This window comes from Macrobrachium nipponense, chromosome 35 (assembly GCF_015104395.2).
Source record: "Macrobrachium nipponense isolate FS-2020 chromosome 35, ASM1510439v2, whole genome shotgun sequence".
In the NCBI taxonomy this organism is placed as follows: Eukaryota; Metazoa; Arthropoda; class Malacostraca; order Decapoda; family Palaemonidae; genus Macrobrachium; species Macrobrachium nipponense.
This window is the reverse complement of record NC_061096.1, coordinates 29,603,745-29,628,242: the sequence shown is the minus strand read 5'-3', so window position 1 is coordinate 29,628,242 and position 24,498 is coordinate 29,603,745. Positions and strand designations below refer to the sequence as shown.

General features: G+C 34.5%; 1 protein-coding gene and 1 long non-coding RNA gene across 2 annotated transcripts in view; one reads left to right on the top strand and one right to left on the bottom strand.

Moving 5' to 3' along the window:
- The window catches only part of LOC135208541 (uncharacterized), a 462,510-nt gene that overhangs the window by 130,129 nt on the left and 307,883 nt on the right, over window positions 1-24,498 (top strand). The gene's annotated exons all lie outside the window — the stretch shown is intronic.
- LOC135208152 (uncharacterized) overlaps window positions 1-24,498 on the bottom strand; it is a 110,427-nt gene that overhangs the window by 69,406 nt on the left and 16,523 nt on the right. The gene's annotated exons all lie outside the window — the stretch shown is intronic.

Genomic DNA, 24,498 nt, shown 5'->3' with positions numbered 1-24,498 from the left:
TAAATGATTTTGCTAAGATACTCTTAGACTGCTTCCTTCGAATACAAGTTACCTACGAATGGTAAGAGATGCAGAGCGCTTCTTCAACAAGTAATAGGATGAGGGAATTAGGTGACGATTTGGGAATGGACGTAGAAATAAGCTGTGATTTGCGTGAACCAAAATAAAGTCAATTGTTATTCAAAGCTTGCTTCATATTCTATAATCTGCCTCTTTGCAATTCTAAAGGATTGTTTTGAGGTTTTAGAAATTCATGTAATCGGATAGAATTGAATGTATACAGATGGAAAATGCATCCGAACTTGACAAGTATTCCCGTGTTCTATTATTAATGCATAACTGTATTATCAGTGTATCTGCTGGTCCTTCATAATGCAAACACTTCGTTCATTAAGTCATTGCATTGCAAACACTTTCTTCTCTTGTTATTTACGGTTTTATTGTGCAGTTGGCAATCCTTGCTTCCTTGTTTGAAGATGAAATCAGAATATTATGTTTAAGCTTCGTTGCTTTGTAATTCCGCTTAAATACGCTTGATGAAGACTTACACACCACTGGGGGATTTTTGGAAATATACTTGCATTTATAACGTGTGCATTTGGAGATATTTGAAAGGGGGAGTCTTTGCAAATAGACCTGCACCAAAACTATTAGGTGTTTTTGCAAATATACTTGTACAGAAAATGGCTGTTTGTAAATATACTTGTACAGCAAACACACACACTCACACAAATGTATAGAAAGTGGGGGTTTGTTAATATACTTGTACAGCAAACGCGCACGTGCGCGCGCACACATCTGCATCTAAACACACTAATAAGCGCGTTGTGTTGCTCCAAAATCGTGTATCAATTAATTTGTATCCCGTATTTTACCAGGCAGCCTGGAAGTAACAACGCTATTATATCACGATCTTCAAATCATGAATATGCAAATTGTTGTAAATTCTACCACTGTCTTTTTTTTTTATCGAAGATTGCAAACTTATTCTATAAAGCAGCATCGCAGTACGAAGGCCAATTAAGCGAGGCAATTGATGCATATTTGAATATAAATTTTAACCGCCATGCTCTGTTGTTAATTTTCTTCATAAAACTTTTATCATATTACAACGTTGTTAATTTTCTTCATAAAACTTTTATCATATTACAACCGGGCTTCTGGGAATTCATTTTGGCGAGGGTTATTAAAGTTCATAATAGGATACATATAAACTACATCCAAACTTTCATTTTAAAACTTAACGTGAGTCTGTGTGTGTAAGTGTAGCTGTTAAGGCGTTGTAGTGATGATAAGATCTGTTATTAAAGTCACATTAATTACTATTGTTATATTATTATTGTTAAGGAAATCAACTTTTGGTACGGCTTTGTTAATATTTTTTAAAAGGATATGTATGCAGTGCACGCATTATTGCAATACTTGCATATTTACATATAGGATGCATGAGTGTATGCATGTATGTATGTATTTATACATGCTAAATATTCATACGATACGTGCATTATTGCAATATATATACACATTATACATACCGCATGCATGTCTGTATGTATGCATGTATGAATTCATTTATCTATGAATGAAACTATATATGTAATTATAGGCTACATGTTAAAAATTCATGCACAACAATCAACTACACTTCATACTCAGTTATAATTGACATTCACAGTGATAATCATTGAAACCTAATGACAAATTTAGACTGCCAAACTTTTCATTTAATCCATCACAAGAAGTGAAGGCTTTAGAGATATGAAGACCAATACGGAATGTCATTTCCTAATGAACTTGAAATTTGTTTTAGACTTGCCAGTTAATTTGGTTACCAGCCAGCCAATTTCTGTTGTAATATTGTTCCAATACATTATTTTATTAATTGAGAGAGAGAGAGAGAGAGAGAGAGAGAGAGAGAGAGAGAGAGAGAGAGAGAGAGAGAGTGTTTTCGTAAAGTGCTTTTACTTAGTATTATTGTGGTTTACTAGCCTAATGTATGTATGTATATGACAGAGAGAGAGAGAGAGAGAGAGAGAGAGAGAGAGAGAGAGAGAGAGAGAGAGAGAGAGTACGAAAATAATCCCTAAAATAGCAGTATCTAAACCAGTGCCTTAAAATACTTGCTTTGGAATTAAAGAAAAATAAAATAAAAAATAAATCCGATTCAGTTTTTCTGTATTATATTTTTTTATTCGCTTATTTATAGTTTTCATTGTCAAGAGCTTATGCTCGTATCTCGAATGGAGTTGGTAATTTAGTGAACAAAAGACGAGAGCTTTGGAAAAAGTGAAAATTGAAACGCAAGATTTTGTTTTGTTTTGTTTGTTTCTCGTTTTGTGTTTTGAACGTCGTCTTAGATGATGTGCACATTTTTTTTCAAGTGTTGGCATTTTTATTTCCCTTTCAGAGAGAGAGAGAGAGAGAGAGAGAGAGAGAGAGAGAGAGAGAGACGAGAGAGGAAGAGGAGAGGAGAAGAGACGGAGGGAGAGAGAGAGAGAGATTTGACAATTGCAAGTATGTTGTAGTTTGGTGTTATACAAGGGCTATATTTATTTTACTTTTCGACCAACGATAACTTGCTTCATCAAATTGTATCCAAATCCATCAACTTCTTTCCCGACTTTTGATGTGATTTATACGCCATTTTTATACTTTGCAGGAAAGTAATTCATTATTTCGAAGTATTAATAAAAGTTTGTAATTCTCGAACACATTTCAGAGTCGTATGTATTTCTAACTGCACCTGATTATTATAATTAAAATCACGTATCACACGTATCACACTCCTTTAAGATTTATGGTCTCGCCTTATAGGTGGATTTATATAACATCGTTATTTGCCTTTAATATCCGCCCCCTCCCCTGTAAAACTGTACAGCTTCCTATGAATAAACATGGGTTTTTCTTTATGGTCCCATAAATTTATTCTCTCCTGAAGAGGAATAAATTTATCATTTCACAAAGCTATTATTTATGAGGAAAGTACTGAGATGTTACTATATCACTCGCATGATTAGGAAACCGGGAAGTCTATCTAAATGTTCCTGGACTATATTAGGTTTAGGAAAATGTCCAAAAAGTACCAGTTAATGAATATATAAAAATAAAACCTCTGATAACAGAAGGCCAAAATTTTATTTTCACACCGAAAAAAGTCCTTTACGTAACCTAAATCGCTGAAGCCCCGGACGCTGCAAATGATCTGTTTACTAAATGTGTCAGAGGGAGCCGACAGTCCTCTTAGGAGAGGAATAAATGTTTCTGCTACATGAGAAGCAGAAACTGAAGATGCTGGCGTCTTGCGCGGCTGAAGACAGCTTGTGTATCAGCTGGGAAACTGTTTATGGAAAATGCAATTTCTGTTTATGGTTTCATTGCTATTTAGTTTCGGGTTTATTGCGTCGTAGTATGACCAGATTTATGAGGGGCTTGTGTGTAGTAGTATATATATAATATAATATGTATATATATATAATATATATATTCAGATATTTTATATATATATATATGTATATATATATATCTATATATATATATATATATAGATTTATATCATATATATATATATATGAGGTTCAGGAGGTCCATAGATACTTGAAATGTAGGCCAAGATTTATGATCATAAAACGTTTTGCACATCAACTTTGTGCATCTTCAGTCTGTTAAAAGAGAAATACACATATTAAAAACTAAATATAAGGATTCACAATAGTATTTATTTTAAAATGTAATAAAAATATAAATAGTTAAAAAAGAGAAGAAGAACCACTGAGGTACCAACCAACTAGAATAGAAAGAAAGCAAGGAATGATTTTTTTTTTTCATTTATAGATTCAGCTATATGATCCTATTTTACCTGTTTTAATGTCGCGTCCTATTATTACCAAATTTATGAAAGGCTTTTGTGTCAGCATAGTGATAATTCGTTTGATTTATAGATTCAGTTATTTGATCCTATTTTACCTAATTTGATACTTCAGCCTACCAGGGAATTTCCAAATGATTGCCTCTTTCCTCATATTATGTATTCAGTATTATTTTGTTAACTTGATGCTTGAGAAGACTTAGCTTTGGCCTCCCTTTTAGAAAACCAGATTTGACTAGAATTTGTAAAGGCTAAAATACGGTTAGAGTATCTTTGGTGATAAACTTTAAAAAAAAAATGATGTTATTTGAAGTATATAGACCTCACTTTTCCAAACCTGACCGGAAATGGCTCGAGGCATCCCCCCCCCCCCCCCCCCCCCTCCCCCCCCCCCCCTCCCCCTCACTTAAAATATCGGAACCTTTTATGCCGTCAACCTATGGCCAGAAAATTCCACACCATATTGCTTAGTTATCGAAGGAGCCGATAGATGTCGTTCGAGGGCGGTTTTGTTGAAAGCATTTCCCTCTTAAATGCTCCATAAAAGGTGTTTAATCAACATCAACTTGGGGGGGAACTCTTCTCCGTTCGCCAGCCTTGCTTGAATTTTAGTGAGAGGACGAAGAAGCTTGGAGGAAAGCCTTCGTCAGGTTGTGAATATACGTAGATGGCAGACAACATTCTGCAGATATTTGCCAACAAACTTTTTTTTCTTTTCCTCTTTCAAGTTCAAATAACAAGATGACAAAAATGGCGAACCCAGCATAAGGAACGAGGAAACTTTCATCCTCGTGGCGTGTAAAATTACTTTCTTAAATGGCCTTTCTTTCTTTTCCTGTCTTTTTTTTTTAGTTCCAGTTTTAAAGAGTTTCTTTGTGTTAGGTCTCTTTCCATCTTTTTTGAAGTTAGAGAAGAAAAATAATCTAGTTGGTATTTGCAGACAGCTCTCTCTCTCAAAAAAAAAAAAAATAAAAAAATAAAACGTATAACGCCTATGTAATATATATATATATATATATATATATATATATATAGTATATATATATATATATATATATCTATATATATATATATAATATATATATATATAAAGACAGTTGAACACTAATTATCACTTCCGTTATTAATTTCAGTTTTCTCCTCATTCAGTCTCGTGTTTACAATAAATTTTCAGTATAATATGACTTCAATTTGGATGGCAGAGAATTGAAAGTAAATAACACGATACATTTTGTGTAATGACCAACAGTGGGTACGAAGTTCACTTTTTTCCACTGAATAAAAGTAATTTAGTTTTAGGGTTTGTACGAGAGGACATTCATTAATTCGAAAATTATGTAGCAAACTGAGGTAAAATAATTTTTTATTGTTAGCGTTACTATTAGATAGGAAATTAATGAAATATTTTAATTGACCATGGCGAGCGATGCTAAAAATGTCTAAATATTAACGTCGGTAAATCTAGATTTCGAAATCACAGTTGTAAGCATAGCACTTGGTGGTAGTTAATACATGTATAAAAAAGAAAATATAAAAGTAATTATTACCAGTCATGCTATCGAGAGCCACGATCGTTTTCTTGGGGCCACAAGCACGCCATTCTCACATCTATCTATATTTGTTCCCATTTCGTAACGGCATTGATTACATTTTGAATGACATAACGCCGAGATCGTCTCTCCTGTACAGAAGATGTTTATTTCTTGGCAGTGAGATTGAACCCACTTCGCTTTTATTTACATAAATTCCTTTCATAAGGTCATTAGTGTAGCCGTGTAAGTTATTATTCATTTATTATATTGCTGACTGTCCTATTCGGACGCAGCATTTTCACATAATCGTATTTTATGTGTTTTTGTAAAAGCATACCCTATATCACTAGGAGCATACACACTGGGCATAAGCTATAATTTTTTTTGCTAGTTTTAGAACACATTTCAGAATGTTCACCAAAAGCAAAACAAGGCATTGAATTAAGATGAATTAAAAATACTCTTAAAAGTATTATTTACCAAAGTATAAATTGCAGAATCAGCTATCCATGTCATTAGACTTGGATGACCGCTGTTGACTCGACGTTCGGTCGTGCTGTTAAATTAACTCATTATTTTAGCAATTACTCTATTAATTTCCTCGGCTTTGATTACCACAGTTGAGCGACGCCAGCTTATACATGAAATCAATCAATCAGGCATGAACTTTAGCGCCAGTCGTCTCTCGTCTCTCGAAGGCATAAACAAATGGACGCTTTACTGCTTGCTGGGAATACCGAATAAATGCCGCTTGCTTATTAAACTCTGCCAAATGCGAGGAAGGGGGAATTGTTCTATTTTTGAAGGCTCGATTCTAGCTGTATAATACTTTTCCCATCACTTTCATATGTGTGTTTATGGAAAGAATGAATATCAGCGGTAAAGTTTTTTTCGCTCAGGACTTTTTCGCATTCGTTGTAAATAAGAATTACATTTTTGTTCATTATTTTATTTCCTATTTATGATTGTTTGCATACATGCATTCACACACTATGCATGTCTAGACATTATATATATATCTATATATAGTATATATATATATATATATATATATATAGAGGAGAGAGAGAGAGAGACGAGAGAGCGAGAGTTTGTGTATTAATGTGATAAGATCTTTCTCATATATATATATAAATATATATATATATATATATATAGATATATATATATATGATATATATATATATATATATATATATATATATATATATATATATACATACATATATATATTTATGATATATATATATATATACATTATATATATATATATATATATATATATATATATATATATATATATATATATATATATATATATATATATATATATACATATATATACATACATACATACATACATACATACATATATACATTCCTACTTGCATACATACATATAGCCTCCAGCTATTCTTCGTTTAAATTACCTCACACTTTACCTCATTGAATTAAGCTCATTATGAAACTGCTAATCTTCTGTTAATCTCATTATCGCAAGATGCTTAACATTAATTCAGTCCAAAGCTATCAGTATCTTTCACCAGCCTTAGGGATTTCTTCTCCCTGTCCCCTATCAACTCTAAAGGGGAATAAAGATATGGAGCATAGGAAGAAAATCTATGATATGATATTGCTCAGTAACTTTGTCATGAGGTAAAGTGATTGAGAATGACTCACGGTATTTTTCCTGTCGGTCGTTAATTAATTATTACTCAGATTAGAAAGGCATTGCGTTATATGTGTTATTATAGAAATAGACCAGTATGAATTCGTAGAGAATGTCACGATCAGTATTTTTACATTTTTATACCTATTTTACTCTAGTAGCTGCGTTATATTCTTATCAGTTTTGTTTTATCCAAAATAGTAATTAACATAATTTGTTTTTAAGCCTATTTTTAACTTACGCATATATACATACATACATACATACATACATATATATATATATATATATATATATAGTGTGTGTGTGTGTAAAGAAAAATTAATGTTCATATAAATGTATTCAGCAACATTACATGACCAAGGTTGTCTCAATACCTTCTATTTTCGTATTTCGAGGAATTTCGCATGTAAGCCGAGGTTATCCAAGAACCAAAAGTAGGGTAGAATTGAACTTAAAAGAATTATATGATAAAAAGAAATAAAAAAGCAAGAAGCAAAATCTCCATTATTGCGTGATGGTGGAGAGGATCCTGACATATCGACATCATATGTCCCGTGTGTCAGTTCTACCTTCGCGTGAGTGCACAGAAGCGTTATTTTATTATTATTATTATTTTTTTTTTAAGTCAGAATATTTTTTATGAATAGAGGTTTTTCAGTTTATGAAACGTTAAGTATCCTGTGATATTCTCTGTTACCTTCAGGGTTCTTATAATACTTTCATACTGATATTTAACGATACCGATTTAAGTTGTGCATTTATGGCATTACTTGGAAAGATGCTTAGTTATATATATATATATATATATATGAGAGAGAGAGAGAGAGAGAGAGAGAGAGAGAGAGAGAGAGAGAGAAATACTTTGTAGAAATTTATTCATATTTAACGCTTTTCACTCATGTCTGGTCGCGCCAAGTCTTTAAATTTTGATTATATAAAATATAACCAAAATGATTCGTTCGCAGATATTCATAATTTTAGTTCACAGTTCATACGAATGCCATTGGTAGAATATTATATCTTCATCAATTGGCACCCAAAAACACATTAATGAATGTGCTCATCAAAATATTTGATTAATGGAAAATTTTACCAGATTCGATTTTAGTTTAACTAAAAATTTACCTTTGAATAAGCTTTTATCAGGTGGTGCTATCTCATTGAATAAATACAGACTCTAAATATCCCATTCCGAAAGGACGGGAACTCTCTTTGAATGACGAAAAGTAAATACTACCAATCATACTTACAAGACTGATGTTATTGAAAGGCTCGAAGTCTAATTATGGTGTTTGTAAAAATCAGCGATACTTTTCTCCAAGTAACTTATTATAAAATATTACGGGATTTTTACTGAATGTTGAAAATATTGGAAATGCTGCTTCGAATAACTCATTCTCTTTTAGGATCAAAATCATTGAGAGAGAGAGAGAGAGAGAGAGAGAGAGAGAGAGAGAGAGAGAGAGAGAGAGAGAGAGAGAGAGAGAGGCTGTTGGTTATTGATATTGGTTGTGTAATGCTGTTTATTATTCTTGAACTTAAGAAGGGTGAATAACGAAGCAAGTGAAAATCTCGAAACACACACACACGCATACACACACACATCGGAAATCGAACAAGATTAGGAAGGCAGACAGAAGATGAAAGTGTTAAAAAGCGCTTCCACAACCGTCACTGGGCATGAAGGAAAGAGAAGAAAAAAAGCTGCTTAAAATAAGAGAGCTGTCTCTAATCTTCTAATTAGATCCTCTTCATCCAGCTCAAAATACTAATTGGCCATTCAGGAAAGCAAGGAATCGGTTTCTTATTTGGACGTTTGTTTACCTTGGCACGTTTTCTCTCTCTCTCTCTCTCTCTCTCTCTCTCCTTTCTCTCTCTCTCTCTCTCTGTTATTGAGTTCCGTTAACTATCATCATCGCCAAGTCTTCCTTTTTCTCAGCGCAGTTATACTTGGCAGTGCATAATTTTATTTCGAATCTTAACTAACTTACCAAAAAGAAAGTTTTCCTGACACAGTTTTAGTGCCTTCAGCAATATTACCATCGTATACTGACATAAACAATAGCTGACGAATAGTTGCCTTAACTTTCCAAAAGTACATACCATTTATACAAAATCCTTGACGACCAACGTATAATTGTCAATAACTAGAAGCACTTGCTACATTTTCCATTAATCTGCTAGAATTTGTTTCGAAATCGCTGTTCACAGGTGCTCTATTGCATGTGTTTCACTGAAAGTCAAATTCTACTTTTGGCCATGTTCAGAGCGGCTGGAAATGGTACCCCCTACTTTTCCATCCCATCTTTTGTAGAATTTCTTTCGAAATCAGTGCCAACGGATCGTTTGGAAAGTCGAATTTCTCTTACTTCTCATGTTTCCTTCGGAGTCAAGGATGCTTCGGATCGTTATCTTTCCGGTACGCGTCGTGTTCAGTGCACCTGGCAGTGATAGCCTCTAGAATATATATTATATATATATATATATATATATATATATATATCTATATATATATATATATATATATATATATATATATATTACCTCACTATTATTAATAAAACAGTTTCTGAGTAATATAAACACTTAATGGCAATTTGGCTTTCTTTCATCACATATTATGTGAAAGTAATTGATGAACAGAATTGCTTTTTAATATTTCTTAAAAAGGTGGTTCTTTTATTGTAAATCAGTGTATTTCTTGGTAAATCCCAGCTTTAAATAGACCTCTAACTATGCTTCTTCGCTTGTCCAACTTTGAACGTGTCTAATTGCTTTCATGATCGGCATTTAGCAGAAATATAAGTTTCCATCTTAATTTTTTTCCTAATATTTCTTTGGATTTTTCTTCAAAGCATAAAATAGTTCAACGGGTTTTCCTTAATATTGTGTCATTTCTTCACGGCCATGATAAAATCTGATAAAAGCTTGGAAGTATCCCGCCCCACACCTTTGTTAACTTTACTGGTGTATATATTGATATATACGTATAGTTTTGTAATCCTTAAAATAAGTCTTTTACGACAATCTTGCCTTTATGACATTATACCAAGTGAAAAGAGGAATTTGATGTAAACACAATGCCTCATGCAACCCTTGATTTAGCAAAGAATCTTGATGAAAGCCAACCAACGGCATTCGTTCTGTATCCACGATTCCATGAAGGAATCTTTCAGTCCACTTGAGAATTCGCATTCAAATAACTCGAGTTTCAGGTATTAAGTATCATGCATCAGGCATTAGTCATTGCCAATGTGTAAGGAGAAATACCTGTGCTTCATAACCGGTCTGGATTGCTTCACGGAATAGCTGACTATCAAAGCCATGCTTGTCGTTATCACACTGTACCTAGTCTGTTATCCTACTGGCCTCATCACGTACCACTGCTTCTTGCACCTGATTGCTAAGGGCTGTTGCTAGTTTCATTATCCTTTGGTATTTCGTAAAGGCAGGGGAGAAGACGCAATACTCGAGCCTCCTCAAAAATCCGGATATGTGACCGGTATGAGTGAATGAGCTTGCAAGACAAGTTGTTCTTTTTTTCCCTTTTTTTTATTACAAGCTTTTTCGTGGAAGTCGTGCATTGCCTTCTGTATTTTATCACTCTTTCTGACAATTTTGTTCTTCAGTAATTTCTATACAATAGGAATGAAATAAATTGATCTGGGTAAAGTGGGATGCGTTCTATATTCATAGGGTCAGCTTTGAAAAGTATTTTAAAATTCATACATTTTTAGCAATGTTACTTGAGTTTCGTCTCGAATTGTATTGAAGAAAAGTGATTATAGTAGTTTTTTTCCTTTGGTTGTTATTGCTGCGCACGCTAGTTTCGATATCGAAGCGCGCGTGAATGCTTCGATATCGAAACTAGCGTCGAGACGAAACTCAAGTAACATTGCTAAAAATGTATGAATTTTAAAATACTTTTCAAAGCTGACCCTATGAATATAGAACGCATCCCACTTTACCCAGATCAAAAAGCAAGCCCGCTCACATTCTTTGGAGATGTAACTGGCTTCATCTGCCTGGACTGCAATCATCTGCAAATCAGTACGAAGTACGAAGTGGTTGTCAAGAAAGGAACAACACGAACCACACCGTTTACCGTTTTTTTTCTCGCAACTGTTGATCAGAGAGATATAGGTAACTGCTATGGAGAGCCGAACTGATATGCCTAAAAAGAAATACTAGGACGAAGAATGAATCAGAAATTACATAGCGTATCTACCTCAGGTAAGGAACGCCTGATGTTATACACTACTAAAAAAAGAAAAGAAAAGAAAAAAAAAAAAAAAAACCGGACAGCCGTCAGGAATTTACTGAAGAAAGAAGCAACAGTGCACACCGATAATTTTCGATACCTTACGGCAACTATGTACGTTCTTCATGAACGGCAGGATACAAGCGCTTTATAGTTGCTGTGGGCGTTGGAGTTAGTACAAGCCCCAGGCTAGTGTTGTGGGGACGGGGGGGCTTGGGGTGTGGGATAGGGCTAGGAACGTAGACTATGAAGGTGGGTGTGTGTGTCTGTGTGGGTGGTAGCGAGAACCTCTTAAGTAATCTCGGCGATTGGCCTTGTAGGACGACTCCTCGTCCAGGACTGGATTTCCATCAAGTCGCTTTGTTTCCTCACGATTTATGGTATGTTGAGAGTCGGCTGAGATTCTTCTTTTTAAAGTTTGTTGATGCGGTCGGGGCATTAAGGGTCAGAATCTTTTTTTTTTTTTTCATACAAGGTCGGTGGCGATTTCGCCCACTTATACACTTTTGTGTTTGATTTTCTCTCTTCTTCCGTGCCTTGTTATTCATTTGCTTTATGCGCTTTAATGGCCCCAGCTTGATATATATATATATATATATAGATATATATATATATATATATATATATATATATGTAAAAGAGGGATGTATTAATAATATGTTTTAGACAGTAATATATATATATATATATATATATATATATATATATATATATATATATATAGAATTTAATTAATTAACCTATTAGACATCGGCGTCCTAACCAGCCAAATCTGGAAGATCCCAGTCTTATTTTCCAGCCTGCTAGACACCACATCTCTCAGTCACTTCACGTTACTTCACCATAGGAATGTCTTGGGTCCTAAGGGAATTATGTGGGAAAAGCTCTTCAATCCTGCCCATATATATATTTATATATAATATATATTATTTATATAATATCCCTATATAGTATATATACATATATATAATATATAAGATTTATAAATATATATTATATATATATCATATATATATATATATATATATGATTATATATATAAATATTTTGTATATAGTATATATATACATGTAGTATAAATCTTCATTTACATATATTGTTTTATATGTATATATATATATATATATATATATATATATATATATATATATATATGTAATACCTAAATTAATAATATTATGTGTATATCTGCATGTATAAAACTATGTTCATATGCATAAGCTTTTATTAGTGCTGTACATTTCTTTACTCATCCGTTGGAGGATTGTTTGCGTAAGACAAATGAGAGAGCAACCAATCATCATTATTTTCGAACGAGAAAATGACAAAATACTAAGAATTCTTATGTGCCTTGACCAAATGCTAATTTACCCAGATTCGGACGACTAAATAAAAAGAAGAAGAAGAAGAATAAGAAAAAAAAAAAGGGAGCTTACGCACATTGCTGTAGGGAAACCCAGCCAACAAAGTCTCCGGAATCCTATTCACTGAGATGGGGGAGAATAATAAAAGTCCATCGCTCTGCGTCTCTGACCAACCAACTGTCTTGGCTTCTGAAAGACCGTCCGTTTGATAAGCCCAAATTGCTTGGAGCATTCGCATATATGGCCGCCTGGTTACTTCTTGACATTGGCCATGAGCCATCAGATGATGGACAGCAGCAGGATGCTTGCACTGTTTTATTTTTATATATAATATCTAGAGTATATATGTATAATATAATATATATCTATATATATATATATATATATATATTATATAAAATCCCACACATCCACAGATGAAAAATAAGAGGCGGGGTGCGCTTTATTTTTCACCTGTGGATATGTGTGATAAATGAATCAAGTGTTAAAGTGATAATCATTATATCACACATACACACACACACACACACACACACACACACACACACACACATATATATATATATAGTATATATATATATATATATATATAGTAGATAAATGAGAGCGAGAGAGAGAGAGAGAGAGAGAGAGAGAGAGAGGTGAAATTGGAAATGCACTTCAGTTTATACAAAGAATAAAAAAAAAAATTGAGAACGTAATACGTTACATCTACACGAATCGACAAAGATGAAATGACACTAACAAACCTCTTAACACAACGGGCTAATTGTGTACACAATTAGATGCGGTATGATGTATAAAAAAAAAAAAAAAAAAAAAAAAAAAAAAAAAAAACTTTATAAGCAAGTCAAAACGTTCCCATTCTCCTTCCTCGTTCTCTTTGCATTCTTCTCCCTTTTTTTTCTAACTTTTTGTTTGTTCTCTTTTGGTAACTAGATCGTCGTCTTGACACCCGAGTTTGGGGGCGGAGGGGGGGGGGGGGGAGGGGGGGCGTTGTGTGCTGGGGTTGTTTTATCTTCGCGAGAGAATGACATGAATTAAAGGGTACACGTTTGACTTACATTCAGCCAGAGATGTCTCTGGTACAGATGTTTTTCAAACATAACGGTACATGCTTTAGTATTGTGATTATTATTATTATTATTATTATATTATTATATTCAGGACACGGACACCATTCATATAGAATAAGCCCACCGGATCCACTGACTTGAAACACAGGATTCCAAAGAATATAATATTCATTTGAAATAAGTAACAAAAGGCAGTAGAAAATACAGAAAGAGGAGATCAGCTGTGAGAAAAGAAAAAAATAAAGGAGGAAGTAAATAAATGAGTGGAATGATAAACATGTAAGTAAATGATTAAAATACAAGGATAATTGTTTTAGGGTAGTAATGCGTTGTTGCATCTCCGCTTGAACTCTTGAAGTTTCCAGTTGCGCAACATCGCATTTGTACATAGTCTTTGCCATAGGCGTGAGATATCGATGTCTGTTCACTTTTAGTATGTATATTACTATTCGTTCAGATCATGACAACGCCACTTAATCATCTGAAATAACGATTCGTTTAAACTTTTTCCATTTCTGAGATATGATTCCTCATCTCATCATCCATAGAATTTCAAGGCGGCCCAGAAAAATCGTCAGGGCCCAAATGTCAGGGGGCCAGACGTCATCAGTTCATCGGGTTACGAGTTTTTCCTGTCGGAGTTTTTCCCTCGATGACGACATTCGCATTCGATGTCAGTGACTTATTGCAATCGACGCCTTGCATTGTAAGTCAATCACCGACCTAAGGAGGGTCGTAAACATACGTTTTTCTTCACAGCTAGTAGTTCGGAGTTTGTGACTACGTCTTCTAATGGGTGATGGATGCCACTTCTTTCTTACTCTGCAAGAGAGAGAGAGAGAGAGAGAAAGAGAGAGAGAGAGAAAAAAAAAATTTTTTCGTGTGAGGAGAATAGCAACTCACAATTACATAGCAGAGAATTTTCCAAGTAATAATGAGAAATTCAACTTCACAGTAGGAGAGAGAGAGAGAGAGAGAGAGAGAGAGAGAGAGAGAGAGAGAGAGAGAGAGAGAGAGAGAGAATTTTTTCGTGTGAGGGAAATATGATTTCACAATTACATAACAGAGAACTTTCTAAGTAAGGTAAAGAGAAATTCAACTTCACAGTAGGAGAGAGAGAGAGAGAGAGAGAGAGAGAGAGAGAGAGAGAGAGAGAGAGAGAGAGAGAGAGAGAGAGCAATCTTTTACCAAATTTAAGTCTGCCGTGAAAATACAACTTGGAGTTTAGGTACGAAAAAGAGATTCTTCCCAACTAGCCGAAGTTTTAATGTGCTCCTGCAAAATTATTAGGAATCTCCATCACCTGATTGTAGAAGAGTTGTTCTGAGAAAATGTTTATTTCATTCGAAATATTCAAATTACATTGAAATGATTTCTGCGAAGTTGCATTCCGGATTGCCTGGATGTATTATGTATGATCATCATTTCAGATTCCGTCCTAATCATCTTTTGAAACTGAATTGTCAGATTATTTCAGATTATTAAAGATTTGCCATGTGTGTAAATGACTTGATTCGCTGTATAAAAGCTCATGGAGAACTGATCTGATGAATAGTTTGTTTCCATCACCTTTTCAGTATTCAGCAGCTGCCGATTTAGTAGAACTTAATTTCCTTATTACATCATTTGTCCCAGTTCGTGTTTTAAGTACTGTCAGTGGTTAATTGTTTAATTTCTACGTATCCATGACTGTTGCGTAACAAACCCGGAATTATGCAGGAATTAGTTCATGGAATCAGTAGCAATGAAGAAGGCGGAAAAAATGTACAGTGAATTTTAAATTTTTGCCCATTAGTGCGTAGCATTTAATGGCATAATATCATCAGTATTGTTGTTTCTATTTTAAGTCATGTGTGGATGGACTTTTATGCTTTGTATTTTGCATGTTATGTTTAGCTACTGATATGAAAGTGCATTACAATTAGAGCTTCTATTTGTTTACTCTTGTGCCCAGTGGTTTTACGTATGCGTATGGATACTCAGTTCTGGTAGACCTCAGAAGCCTTGATAACAAATAAGTGGAAGTTAAGTTAAAATATAGGTAGGAGATTAGTTTAAATTGTGTCTCTCTTTGGAGGAAATGAAAAGAAAACTTAAGGTTCATTTTACCTGCTGAATAATTCAAAAGTGTATCCTGTTCATTAGGAAAATAAGAACAATTAATATTCTCCTTAAATACAGGTAATAGATTAGAATACAGCTCAGTCAGGAGGGCTGGGGAGAGGATTATGTCAAAATCTTGCTTAGATATTGCAAACTGATTCCCGTTAGATAAACAGTTCTTTGATCGGGAAAAAAAGGAAAAACCTATCGCTTTGATTTCGTGATTGTTGATCTGAGCTATTTCTGCTCTATCTTCGTTGATTCCTGCGTTTAAACGTAATTTTTCTTTCCTTGCTTGCATTTTCCCGGGTGATCAAGATATTGGATTTCCCGTTTCTTTGGTTTTTGCTTTAAATGTTTAAAAGTTAATTTTGGATGGGTTTAGAAGAAAACGAAGATTTAGCACGTATTATTTATAAATGTTCATATTCAGTTTAAGAGTAAAGTGGACATATGGTTTCTAGCTGTCTTGAAAAGTATCTTCATTCACCATTGACCTATGGAAGACAAAAGTTTCAAAGAGCTAAAGACTGTAATATTTCTAAAAGGACTTTGGACGGAAAGAACGGCATTTGTACTCACCCGGCTGAAAATCCACACCGGCCTTTCAATTTGAAAACACTAAATTGATTACCTTTTTTGTTGTTGTTGGATCCATTCACTTATTATGAGTCATGCTTTACAAGTATTTCTGATAAATACGCATCGTAATCTTCATTAAAACACTTGGGGTATTTCCTATCGGGATTATTTCTGTAAAATCCTACGAGGAAAGGCCAGAAACTTTGACGATACTCTAGTTGTAACATGAGTACAATAGAGCTAATATCTTTAGGAATATCAAGCAAACACCTTGTTCTAAGGTTGAAATATTATATATGATTTATTATTATTGTTATTACTCTCAAGAGAAGGCTGCTTCATTTTAAATTCATGGGAAAAACAAATGAGATAAGATTAATTGCTCTCGAAATGCACATGCAACGGATAGCAGAAAGGGGCTTTATTGTGCTTTCCAAATTTTTCCCTTTAATACATAACTTTTTTTCTGTCTCGTGCCGGGTAAACGACAGATCATGACAAATCAATTAACCTCCACCACCAACTCCTAAAGCATTCCGACTAACACAAACTAGGGATAAGGGCACGAAAAATGAATGAAGTACAAAAATGTAGATGAGTGATCATTTACTAGTTTTTTGGGCATCACTTAACCACTTTAATGAACGAAAGATTCACAAACAGGTTATCTTCTCTCGGTCAGCGGGAACTAGGAGAATTCCGAGGCAGCTCCTTTTGTCTTTGTATAGTGATGGAACTTAGTGCCATATACTACCGAGTTCAAAAGTTCACAGTGTCAGGACTCTGACTGTTTTATCTTTCTAAGCACACACACACACACACACACAGTTTGTGAAATCAAGTCAACGAGTGTATGACCTCTAATCACTCTGGTCTGGTCTTGAGGTTCTCCTTTTGCTATTGACAATCAACCCTAAGAAGTAAACGCGCGCCCATGCGTGCACATACACATACATACCTGTATAATTATATGTATACACGCTTATATATACATATAATGTCCATATATATACACTCATTTGTTTGCCCGTTTATATATATTGGTTTAGGCATAAAAAGTGTATTTTGAATTTCTATTGATTACACACTGGACTTTGGCATCCTTTTATAGCGCATGTTAGGCCTAGAAATCGACAAAGAGACATATATCAAGTATTTCAAACAAGGCAATGATAAAAAAGAAAGAAGCAAAAACTGGTAATGGCGTGACCTATCGGCAAAAGCGAGACGTAGCAGTCTCGGCCAAGGCTGAGATGAAAAGCAGAGATAGAAAGCAGTAACAAAATACCGCTGAAAACTGATGTCAGTACTGAAGTGCCTAAGCCATGACACACACACACACACACACACCTTTTGTCAGTTTTATTGATACTGTGTCTACTGTATGGACTTATTCTTTTTTTTTTTATGAAATGTTGAAGCAACTAGTGCTATTTTTTTCCAAGCTTTGAGCTGATCTCTCTCTCTCTCTCTCTCTCTCTCTCTCTCTCTCTCTCGTTCCTTTTCTCAGCTCCACCTACGTACACTAATTCGCAAATTCGTAAACATGCGCGGTTTTCCTCTATAAAAATGTCAGAGCAACTACGACAGAGGGGGAAGAGCTTCAGCAAAACTATGCATTATAAAGGTGCCAATTCCAAGAATATTGTGAAGTCGTCGTTGGACTTTGTAATCTTGGCATAATGTACCGCTTCTCCTCTTCCATCAAAGGGCCCAAGTGCTTGAATGCAAGGGGCTCGACTTTATGTAATCACTTGGATAATACACGACGAGCAACGATTTTATGCTAATGTCTCCTCGCGCACTTGAGTATGTCTCCAGAATTAGCATATTTATTTTTGAACCCACTAGCGGCCTCGTTTGTCCTGCATACCAATGCGGACGCAATTGCACATTAGCGTTAATGCAAACAAAACCTCAAGATAAGTGAGGATAGCAAATATATATAAGATATAGTAAACATGAAAGCGTTGGCGTGGAAAGTTTTCTTCCTCTTTGTATATGTTTTAAAACCTGATTGTGTTTCTGAAGGTTCATAAAAAAATCGTATGCTTAAAGATTGCACAGAGGGGATAGAAATAAAGTTAAAGCTTAAATAATTTCTCTATGAAAGAATCTGTTATTTGTATAAAGTCAGTCATTTCTCACGACAAATTTTACAATAATATTTTCTCCTTTGCCTCTATTGGAGCTTTTGTCAAGAACCAGGCATTATCAAATCTCGACACATTATTCGCAGAAGACTGTAAGCATCTCGCATTCAAAATAGCTTTTGAGAAGGGACAATGTAGCCTACTTCATTTCATTCCTCAGGGATAAAGCATTCAAATTGAATATCTAAATCACAAACTTCAGTAACAGTTTGCTATGAAACACAAAGCCATACTCTTAATAATTATACAGAAAAATATATATATATATATATATATATAATATATATATATATACATATACATATATATATATATATATATATATATATATATATATATATATATATATATATATATATATATATATATAGAGATATATATAGAGAGAGAGAGAGGAGAGAGAGAGAGGAGAGAGAGAGAGAGAGATTGCCAAAATCTGTATTTTTATATAATGAATATTCTTTGGAGACATTATTTTCACGTTTTTTACCAAGTATAAGAAAAGTCTCATCCTTTGTGTACGTTTAAACGAATCAACCAATTTCTGATTTATTATAAGTTTTAACCGAACCGTTGAAGGCGTATAAATGCAACAAAACAAGGTTATCACATAAATTATCATTTATCTTTTATTTTACGTCCCCGGGGACATTGATTATATGAACCCCCACGATATGAACTGACAACGTTGTGCCTAAAAGCTTTATTACGTAATCCTGCAAAGCTATTTGCATAAATCTACTCTGTGAATAATGCATTCGGCATGTAATCAAATAGGACACTAGTCACTCGCAACAATACTGAATTATACTCTACATTTTTTTGAAAGTCTGAATGATTCCTAGGTTGCAAATACGTGTCAGCGTGCAACAGTTGGTTAAATGCGACCACACACTTAGCAGTTCATCTGTTTATTGTTCTATTTCTCTTCCATTTATGGGTGATTTATGTCTATTACAACTGGCTTGATAACAATTAGGTTACTGACGCCGATTCTATTCATGATGCTTTCCATTTTTTTTATTCGTTTATACTGAAATAAGTATACATAGCAAGTTAGTGTCCAATTTGTCTCGTTACACATTAATACGTATTCGTGTTTATTGCAGATTCCACAAATGTTACTAATTTAATAAATACATTAGTTAAGCAAGTAAAGTATGTCAGTATGCAATTGCATAATAATTCTTGCTATAACGTGAGATGTACTTTTATTTGCTTTTCTGAAGTACAAGCATCGCTTCCTATTGCTAGTAATGTATTAGCTTTCAAGCGTTATCATCACTGCTCTTATTATTATTATTATTATTATTATTATTATTATTATTATTATTATTATTATTATTATTGCCTGCAATTAACTGAACTGCAGAGGACGGCTTCAGAAAGTTTGGTTCGTAACTAGGACCGATTTTCCAATACTTCGTATATTTTACTTTGGAAGAATTCCAATTTATCTTCAGAAATTGAAAACAAAAGAGTATTAAGGCCTTGAGATTGAGATTTATGGTCTGCTATATTACATTTAATTAGTAAAGTTATAGATAATATAATAATATGAAATATATGTCAAATTAATTTTACTCCTCGCTATCCATGCGGAAAAAAGACACCAGAAGACTCCGAGTCCCCAAGCCCCGAAGGATATAGTACAAATGCGGTAAGGATGCTTCCATTAGGTTATAGTGGGTTGTAACAAGTTATGTAAATTAAGATCATTGCTCAGTGATCCCCATTGTGCGCTCGTTCCGTGTCCATAGCGTTCATGTAAGAGAATCACGTAGAGAGAGAGAGAGAGAGAGCTGAGCTGTCTCTGCGACAATCATGGCTCCCGGCAACGAAATAGGAAAATGTCTCTGAGGCTTTCTGAGGACGGTGAGCAGGCGCCATCGCTCGCTCTTGGAATCTGAACCTCCTGTTTTTCTTTTTTTTTTTTCTTTTTCCTTCCATCTTTTATATCACTCTTACATTCACTTTTTCCCTGATTTTTTTTTTTTAATGCGCGTACACATGGCAAAATTTTGCTGTCGCAATCGGCAACATTTACTTTCGAAATCCTACAAGTAAACAGGTTTGAGTCGGCAGCTATTGGTGCAGAGTTCAGCAGCTTTTCCTGCATGATTGGTCAACTTTTGTTGCTAGATGGATGCGGAACGTTTGCAGGCGAGATCAGCAACTAGTACTGTCGAAATTGCCAAGTATTACTGGCGTCTCCAACTGGCTGCCGCTTTTCCGTTACAGTAAGGAATATCGCTTGGAAACCTAAATGAGACTATAAAAATCTCCTGTGCCGTAAATTTCTCAACAACAGAGGTGTAGAACAAACGCGCAACGATAAAATTTACGAAATAATAATAATAATAATAATAATAATAATAATAATAATAATAATAATAATAATAATAATAATAATAATAAAAACGTACCTGGACAAGTTCCCCGGTGTTCTTGGAACCGGTACTCCATCTTCACTCCCACCCCCCTATCTCAGGCCTGTTTTCGGCGCTGCCCCCCGCCTCTCTCTCTCTCTCTTTTATTTGCACATACCCATAGCTTGCAGAACTGAAGCTGAAATTGAATGCCTGAAACCTCATTTGTTTTTCATGAAACTAAATAGACCAAGAAACCTGTTTCGCGCGAACGTGCACGAATGGGTAGGCAATTGTTTTTTTTTTCTTTTAAAACAAAGAGGAAGAAGAACGCATATATACCTTTTTGTATTATAATACTGAAGCTGCATCTTTCATCTCTTCGGTTTGCAAAATTTAGCATAATATTCGTTTAATATAAATAAAATAACATAAGTGTGATTTTATAAAAGGATATAAATATAAACGAAGAAAATTGAGAGAGAGAGAGAGAGAGAGAGAGAGAGAGAGAGAGAGAGAGAGAGAGAGAGAGAGAGAGAGAGAGAATTCAATAAATTCAATAAGTGTGATTTTATGGCAGGATATAAACGAAGAAAATATATTTGAGAGAGAGAGAGAGAGAGAGAGAGAGAGAGAGAGAGAGAGAGAGAGAGAGAGTGGTTCTCCTCTAGGAACTCTGAACACAGGATGTAAGTCATCGAGTAAAGATATCCATTATCTCTTCTTTATAAATTTGCTTGCAAAATTTTCTAAGAAAACAAATGAAACCGGAATATTAAAAAAAAAATTCATTGTTTCTGTGCAAGAGAATCGACAAATTGAAAGCCAAAAATAATAGTTATTAGCGCTCGAAAGGTAGCCGTCCCTAGTAATGAATAATTCGATTCAAATAGCCTAGCAGTGACCTGCCTCGGTGTCTGAATATTTTCATCACGAGAGAGAGAGAGAGAGAGAGAGAGAGAGAGAGAGAGAGAGAGAGAGAGAGAGAGAGAGGGAGGGAGGGAGGAGGGGGAAGTCCTATGAAATATTTACGTTTCTCGATTTTTTTCTATATTAATCACTAGTCAGGGTACTAAACTAATTTGTTAGTGACAAAATCACATTAACGATGGTAAGGATGAAAATGATTAAGCAGTTTGTTGATGAGTACCAAATAAAATTAAAAATACATTCTCCTGCTAAAAAAAAAAAAAAAAAAAAAAAAAACAAACTATTAAGTTATATCACGAATAGTTCGTTTAAATATACATTGCGCAAATAATCATTGTATGCCATCTTGTTGTTCTTGCTTCCAGATATGAACACCTCAGTGTGTCTTTATATAAATCTTATGGTCGGTCGGAATTTTAAATATTAAGCCTCCCATCCAAACTATCATTATAGAATAAAGAAAAAAAATCCTGGTCTCAGTGGCGCCAGGAACTCTCTCTCTCTCTCTCTCTCTCTCTCTCTCTCTCTCTCTCTCTCTCTCTCTCTCTCTCTCTCTCAACATGACCTCCTGTAGCTTGAGAAACCTGTTGGCGATTAATAGCAATGGTCTTGTAAATAGTCGTATTTACCTTTCATACGTCGGCGCTATCCTGGTACCTTATTCCACATTTATCGGACGAGAAATTGATTAAATAATATATATATTAGCAGGTAATGATTTTACTCCAAATCGATGTTATTTCTCTCTCAATTGCCAAGCTTTGGAATTTTCCTCCTCCTTCTTTCTTTTCTCCTGACTGCTATAACCTTCCTTCTTTAAAGCCACATGATGGATAAACAAAGAGCAAAGACGCTAAATTAAAAGATAAAAAAAGTTCTAAATTAGCAAAAGGAGGAGACTGAATATAATTAAAGGAGAGTAGAGGATGAATTAATAAGGCTGGGAGTGTCTTTCCTTGAGTCGTGTACTAACTGTGAGTTTACAAGAGAGAGAGAGAGAGAGAGAGAGAGAGAGAGAGAGAGAGAGAGAGAGAGACTATCTCTCCTCGCATCGTGTAAAAGTGAGTAGGCGACGGATGCTCACCCTGTACAACCCCAGTCGGAAAACACAATGCAAAACGAGATAGTCTTACGTCTTCTGAGAACTGATAAGGATGAAGAAACTTCTGTCCCGATTTTTTTTTCGGAGGTGGTTTCCTGGAAATCTCTGCTGGGTTTGCTTAGCTCTCTCGGGGTATTTTGTTTAGCAATGTCATCGGTGTTGTCTTGGGAATATTAGTAAAGATAAATATAATGAATAATATCTTTTTGCACTTCCTGGTTTACTTGTTTTCTTTCTGGCTCTTTTATTGTTTTATATTATCTGTCTTTTTTTTATGACATTTTAATTTCTTATATTTACTGGTATCCTTATTGTTTTAAGTAATTTTCTTGATAATATATATATACTTCATTGAATCGTCTTAAAATAGTTTCATGACAAGATTATCAGCATCAGTGACCCTGGTAGTGGTGATAACAGATAACTTACAATTAATACCGTTACACAGGGGAATCCTTCCTCCTTCTAGTCGGAATATGTTAGTCAGTGCAGAATGACGGAATTAAGCAAAATAATATTGAGCCGATGAAAACAGGCTCTATAGAATTGAACAAAATTTCTCACGAAAGCCGACTGGTCGAAATTGACGTCGCAGTTTTGGAATCAGAAAATGCACGAGTACTTTCTGGAGTTCTTGAACCCGGGCCTTGTAATTTAGTCCATCCTGGGTGTCATTACCTTCATCATCATCATCTGCACCTTTGAAGTCTGTCAATTATCCAGGTTAGTTCCTTTACGTAAACCGCAATTTCCGTCCACCTTGTTGATTGCAAGTAAAGTGTCAACAGCCACGCGCCCTTTCCCGAATATGCAAGGTTCGGGAAAATGATAAAAAGATCTTGTTTCAATGCCAGTATTCCGTTCTGACATCACATAGGAAATATGGTTTTATTATCATGGTTATTTTGAGTTTTCTGCGAGAAATCGATAGGCAGTCGTGACAGTTTTAAATTATCCTGTAGGATCTCTGTGGTGATGTTGTTTTATTAAAGTTTGTAGTCTCCATAAATTACTTTGGTTTTAGTGCATTTTATCGGTCTCTAGTCAATGTTTTTTTCTTTCACTGATAAATGTTTGGGTGTTACAGTCTCGATAAAAACGTACAGCTCACATATACAAATTATCTATAACAAAAGCTATTTTGACATTTTTGCTAAATACTTCTATATTACTATTCTTCTACATCGTCAAGAACTAGTTACACATAAATATATGATAAAATAGTTACTCGCACCAAAACGTTAAACTTAACCAGTACAAGAGATAAGGTTGAAGTTCATCTGCCGATGGGGGAAAAAAAAGATGTTGCGTCATTCTTATTTTTGCACGCGAGGAGCCTGTGGCCTTGAGTCAGATATCCCTGAATGAGCTGATGAAGTGTTCAAGGATAATGGGTAAGCTACCCTTCCTCTTTCTTGCAACTTTGAAAAAAAAATGCATAACGGGATAAATTCATATCAGCGAGAGAATACAGGTCATTGTAATATTG